This window comes from Ammospiza caudacuta, chromosome 7 (assembly GCF_027887145.1).
Source record: "Ammospiza caudacuta isolate bAmmCau1 chromosome 7, bAmmCau1.pri, whole genome shotgun sequence".
NCBI lineage: Eukaryota > Metazoa > Chordata > Aves > Passeriformes > Passerellidae > Ammospiza > Ammospiza caudacuta.
The window spans coordinates 16,643,545-16,650,391 of record NC_080599.1 but is presented as its reverse complement, the minus strand read 5'-3'; positions in this window follow the sequence as shown (position 1 = coordinate 16,650,391).

Genomic DNA, 6,847 nt, shown 5'->3' with positions numbered 1-6,847 from the left:
GTTGGCAAGCTGCGCACACAATCCCAGTGTTGTACAGCTTCCTTCTTCACCTTTCCGATGCTGCCGCTCTCTCCGGCTCCCGGAGCCGAAGAAGCGGCTTCTTCGCGCAAAGACGATTGTACCGCTCACAGTGCTCTCTTAGCGCGGCTTCTGCCGAAAGAAGCCCGGGAGCGGCGCTTAGCTCCGGGGAGCATCGTACCTTCGCCTTTAGCGTCTTTTGTGGTCTACATGCTAGCAGATAGCTTTTCCACTCTGTCTGGCAAGGAAAACCTGCGCGAGCACAGAAAACATCTCCCATCGTGTTCTGGACGTTGCACGGAGGTCTGCCAAGTGTTCGACAAGAAGAAAAGAAAAGTTGTCCAAAACAAATTCCAATCGAATATTCATGTGATTGGAAAAGTCAGGAAAGTGGTAATGTACTGTTTTCTATCAGTTGGCAAGCTGCGCACACAATCCCAGTGTTGTACAGCTTCCTTCTTCACCTTTCCGATCATGCCGCTCTCTCCGGCTCCCGGAGCCGAAGAAGCGGCTTCTTCGCGCAAAGACGATTGTACCGCTCACTGTGCTCTCTTAGCGCCGCTTCTGCCGAAAGAAGCCCGGGAGCGGCGCTTAGCTGCGGAGAGCATCGTACCTTCGTCTTTAGCGTCTTTTGTGGTCTACATGCTAGCAGATAGCTTTTCCACTCTGTCTGGCAAGGAAAACCTGCGCGAGCACAGAAAACATCTCCCATCGTGTTCTGGACGTTGCACGGAGGTCTGCCAAGTGTTTGGCATAAAGAAAAGAAAATCTGTCCAAAACAGCTTCCAATCGAATATTCATGTGATTGGAAAAGTCAGGAAAGTGGTAATGTACTGTTTTCTATCAGTTGGCAAGCTGCGCATACAATCCCAGTGTTGTACACCTTCCTTCTTCACCTTTCCGATCATGCCGCTCTCTCCGGCTCCCGGAGCCGAAGAAGCGGCTTCTTCGCGCAAAGACGATTGTACCGCTCACAGTGCTCTCTTAGCGCTGCTTCTGCCGAAAGACGCCTGGGAGCGGCGCTAAGCTCCGGGGAGCATCGTACCTTCGCCTTTAGCGTCTTTTGTGGTCTACATCTTAGCAGAAAGCTTTTCCACTCTGTCTGGCAAGGAAAACCTGCGCGAGCACAGAACACATCTCCCATCGTGTTCTGGACGTTGCACGGAGGTCTGCCAAGTGTTTGGCATAAAGAAAAGGAAATCTGTCCAAAACCTCTTCTTATCGAATATTCATGTGATTGGAAAAGACAGGAAAGTGGTAATGTACTGTTTTCTATCAGTTGGCAAGCTGCGCACACAATCCCAGTGTTGTACAGCTTCCTTCTTCACCTTTGCGATGCTGCCGCTCTCTCCGGCTCCCGGAGCCGAAGAAGCGGCTTCTTCGCGCAAAGACGATTGTACCGCTCACAGTGCTCTCTTAGCGCGGCTTCTGCCGAAAGAAGCCCGGGAGCGGCGCTTAGCTGCGGAGAGCATCGTACCTTCGTCTTTAGCGTCTTTTGTGGTCTACATGCTAGCAGATAGCTTTTCCACTCTGTCTGGCAAGGAAAACCTGCGCGAGCACAGAAAACATCTCCCATCGTGTTCTGGACGTTGCACGGAGGTCTGCCAAGTGTTTGGCATAAAGAAAAGAAAATCTGTCCAAAACAGCTTCTTATCGAATATTCATGTGATTGGAAAAGTCAGGAAAGTGGTAATGTACTGTTTTCTATCAGTTGGCAAGCTGCGCACACAATCCCAGTGTTGTACAGCTTCCTTCTTCACCTTTCCGATCATGCCGCTCTCTCCGGCTCCCGGAGCCGAAGAAGCGGCTTCTTCGCGCAAAGGCGATTGTACCGCTCACAGTGCTCTCTTAGCGCGGCTTCTGCCGAAAGACGCCCGGGAGCGGCGCTTAGCTCCGGGGAGCATCGTATCTTCGTCTTTAGCGTCTTTTGTGGTCTACATGCTAGCAGAAAGCTTTTCCACTCTGTCTGGCAAGGAAAACCTGCGCGAGCACAGAAAACATCTCCCATCGTGTTCTGGACGTTGCACGGAGGTCTGCCATGTGTTTGGCATAAAGAAAAGAAAATCTGTCCAAAACCTCTTCTTATCGAATATTCATGTGATTGGAAAAGTCAGGAAAGTGGTAATGTACTGTTTTCTATCAGTTGGCAAGCTGCGCACACAATCCCAGTGTTGTACAGCTTCCTTCTTCACCTTTCCGATCATGCCGCTCTCTCCGGCTCCCGGAGCCGAAGAAGCGGCTTCTTCGCGCAAAGATGATTGTACCGCTCACAGTGCTCTCTTAGCGCGGCTTCTGCCGAAAGACGCCCGGGAGCGGCGCTTAGCTCCGGGGAGCATCGTACCTTCGCCTTTAGCGTCTTTTGTGGTCTACATGCTAGCAGAAAGCTTTTCCACTCTGTCTGGCAAGGAAAACCTGCGCGAGCACAGAAAACATCTCCAATCGCGTTCTGGACGTTGCACAGAGGTCTGCCAAGTGTTCGACAAGAAGAAAAGAAAAGTTGTCCAAAACAGCTTCTTATCGAATATTCATGTGATTGGAAAAGTCAGGAAAGTGGTAATGTACTGTTTTCTATCAGTTGGCAAGCTGCGCACACAATCCCAGTGTTGTACAGCTTCCTTCTTCACCTTTCCGATCATGCCGCTCTCTCCGGCTCCCGGAGCCGAAGAAGCGGCTTCTTCGCGCAAAGACGATTGTACCGCTCACAGTGCTCTCTTAGCGCGGCTTCTGCCGAAAGACGCCCGGGAGCGGCGCTTAGCTCCGGGGAGCATCGTACCTTCGCCTTTAGCGTCTTTTATGGTCTACATCTTAGCAGAAAGCTTTTCCACTCTGTCTGGCAAGGAAAACCTGCGCGAGCACAGAAAACATCTCCCATCGTGTTCTGGACGTTGCACGGAGGTCGGCCAAGTGTTTGCCATAAAGAAAAGAAAATCCGTCCAAAACAGCTTCTTATCGAATATTCATGTGATTGGAAAAGTCAGGAAAGTGGTAATGTACTGTTTTCTATCAGTTGGCAAGCTGCGCACACAATCCCAGTGTTGTACGGCTTCCTTCTTCACCTTTCCGATGCTGCCGCTCTCTCCGGCTCCCGGAGCCGAAGAAGCGGCTTCTTCGCGCAAAGACGATTGTACCGCTCGCAGCGCTCTCTTAGCGCGGCTTCTGCCGAAAGAAGCCCGGGAGCGGCGCTTAGCTCCGGGGAGCATCGTACCTTCGCCTTTAGCGTCTTTTGTGGTCTACATGCTAGCAGAAAGCTTTTCCACTCTGTCTGGCAAGGAAAACCTGCGCGAGCACAGAAAACATCTCCCATCGTGTTCTGGACGTTGCACGGAGGTCTGCCAAGTGTTCGACAAGAAGAAAAGTTGTCCAAAACAGCTTCCAATCGAATATTCATGTGATTGGAAAAGTCAGGAAAGTGGTAATGTACTGCTGTCTATCAGTTGGCAAGCTGCGCACACAATCCCAGTGTTGTACAGCTTCCCTCATCACCTTTCCGATCATGCCGCTCTCTCCGGCTCCCGGAGCCGAAGAAGCGGCTTCTTCGCGCAAAGACGATTGTACCGCTCGCAGCGCTATCTTAGAGCGGCTTCTGCCGAAAGACGCCCGGGAGCGGCGCTTAGCTCCGGGGAGCATCGTACCTTCGCCTTTAGCGTCTTTTGTGGTCTACATCTTAGCAGAAAGCTTTTCCACTCTGTCTGGCAAGGAAAACCTGCGGGAGCACAGAAAACATCTCCCATCGTGTTCTGGACGTTGCACGGAGGTCTGCCAAGTGTTCGACAAGAAGAAAAGAAAAGTTGTCCAAAACAGCTTCCAATCGAATATTCATGTGATTGGAAAAGTCAGGAAAGTGGTAATGTACTGTTTTCTATCAGTTGGCAAGCTGCGCACACAATCCCAGTGTTGTACAGCTTCCTTCTTCACCTTTCCGATGCTGCCGCTCTCTCCGGCTCCCGGAGCCGAAGAAGCGGCTTCTTCGCGCAAAGACGATTGTACCGCTCACAGTGCTCTCTTAGCGCGGCTTCTGCCGAAAGAAGCCCGGGAGCGGCGCTTATTTCCGGGGAGCATCGTACCTTCGCCTTTAGCGTCTTTTGTGGTCTACATGCTAGCAGATAGCTTTTCCACTCTGTCTGGCAAGGAAAACCTGCGCGAGCACAGAAAACATCTCCCATCGTGTTCTGGACGTTGCACGGAGGTCTGCCAAGTGTTCGACAAGAAGAAAAGAAAAGTTGTCCAAAACAAATTCGAATCGAATATTCATGTGATTGGAAAAGTCAGGAAAGTGGTAATGTACTGTTTTCTATCAGTTGGCAAGCTGCGCACACAATCCCAGTGTTGTACAGCTTCCTTCTTCACCTTTGCGATGCTGCCGCTCTCTCCGGCTCCCGGAGCCGAAGAAGCGGCTTCTTCGCGCAAAGACGATTGTACCGCTCACTGTGCTCTCTTAGCGCCGCTTCTGCCGAAAGAAGCCCGGGAGCGGCGCTTAGCTGCGGAGAGCATCGTACCTTCGTCTTTAGCGTCTTTTGTGGTCTACATGCTAGCAGATAGCTTTTCCACTCTGTCTGGCAAGGAAAACCTGCGCGAGCACAGAAAACATCTCCCATCGTGTTCTGGACGTTGCACGGAGGTCTGCCAAGTGTTTGGCATAAAGAAAAGAAAATCTGTCCAAAACAGCTTCCAATCGAATATTCATGTGATTGGAAAAGTCAGGAAAGTGGTAATGTACTGTTTTCTATCAGTTGGCAAGCTGCGCATACAATCCCAGTGTTGTACACCTTCCTTCTTCACCTTTCCGATCATGCCGCTCTCTCCGGCTCCCGGAGCCGAAGAAGCGGCTTCTTCGCGCAAAGACGATTGTACCGCTCACAGTGCTCTCTTAGCGCGGCTTCTGCCGAAAGACGCCCGGGAGCGGCGCTTAGCTCCGGGGAGCATCGTACCTTCGCCTTTAGCGTCTTTTGTGGTCTACATCTTAGCAGAAAGCTTTTCCACTCTGTCTGGCAAGGAAAACCTGCGCGAGCACAGAAAACATCTCCCATCGTGTTCTGGACGTTGCACGGAGGTCTGCCAAGTGTTTGGCATAAAGAAAAGAAAATCTGTCCAAAACAGCTTATTATCGAATATTCATGTGATTGGAAAAGTCAGGAAAGTGGTAATGTACTGTTTTCTATCAATTGGCAAGCTGTGCACCCAATCCCAGTGTTGTACGGCTTCCTTCTTCACCTTTCCGATCATGCCGCTCTCTCCGGCTCCCGGAGCCGAAGAAGCGGCTTCTTCGCGCAAAGACGATTTTACCGCTCACAGTGCTCTCTTAGCGCGGCTTCTGCCGAAAGAAGCCCGGGAGCGGCGCTTAGCTCCGGGGAGCATCGTACCTTCGCCTTTAGCGTCTTTTGTGGTCTACATGCTAGCAGAAAGCTTTTCCACTCTGTCTGGCAAGGAAAACCTGCGCGAGCACAGAAAACATCTCCCATCGTGTTCTGGACGTTGCACGGAGGTCTGCCAAGTGTTCGACAAGAAGAAAAGAAAAGTTGTCCAAAACAGCTTCCAATCGAATATTCATGTGATTGGAAAAGTCAGGAAAGTGGTAATGTACTGCTGTCCATCAGTTGGCAAGCTGCGCACACAATCCCAGTGTTGTACAGCTTCCTTCTTCACCTTTCCGATGCTGCCGCTCTCTCCGGCTCCCGGAGCCGTAGAAGCGGCTTCTTCGCGCAAAGACGATTGTACCGCTCACAGTGCTCTCTTAGCGCGGCTTCTGCCGAAAGACGCCCGGGAGCGGCGCTTAGCTCCGGGGAGCATCGTACCTTCGCCTTTAGCGTCTTTTGTGGTCTACATGCTAGCAGAAAGCTTTTCCACTCTGTCTGGCAAGGAAAACCTGCGCGAGCACAGAAAACATCTCCCATCGTGTTCTGGACGTTGCACGGAGGTCTGCCAAGTGTTTGGCATAAAGAAAAGAAAATCTGTCCAAAACAGCTTCTTATCGAATATTCATGTGATTGGAAAAGTCAGGAAAGTGGTAATGTACTGCTGTCTATCAGTTGGAAATCTGCGCATACAATCCCAGTGTTGTACAGCTTCCTTCTTCACCTTTCCGATGCTGCCGCTCTCTCCGGCTCCCGGAGCCGAAGAAGCGGCTTCTTCGCGCAAAGACGATTGTACCGCTCACAGTGCTCTCTTAGCGCGGCTTCTGCCGAAAGACGCCCGGGAGCGGCGCTTAGCTCCGGGGAGCATCGTACCTTCGCCTTTAGCGTCTTTTATGGTCTACATCTTAGCAGAAAGCTTTTCCACTCTGTCTGGCAAGGAAAACCTGCGCGAGCACAGAAAACATCTCCCATCGTGTTCTGGACGTTGCACGGAGGTCGGCCAAGTGTTTGCCATAAAGAAAAGAAAATCCGTCCAAAACAGCTTCTTATCGAATATTCATGTGATTGGAAAAGTCAGGAAAGCGGTAATGTACTGTTTTCTATCAGTTGGCAAGCTGCGCACACAATCCCAGTGTTGTACGGCTTCCTTATTCACCTTTCCGATGCTGCCGCTCTCTCCGGCTCCCGGAGCCGAAGAAGCGGCTTCTTCGCGCAAAGACGATTGTACCGCTCACTGTGCTCTCTTAGCGCCGCTTCTGCCGAAAGAAGCCCGGGAGCGGCGCTTAGCTGCGGAGAGCATCGTACCTTAGTCTTTAGCGTCTTTTGTGGTCTACATGCTAGCAGATAGCTTTTCCACTCTGTCTGGCAAGGAAAACCTGCGCGAGCACAGAAAACATCTCCCATCGTGTTCTGGACGTTGCACGGAGGTCTGCCAAGTGTTTGCCATAAAGAAAAGAAAATCTGTCCAAAACAGCTTC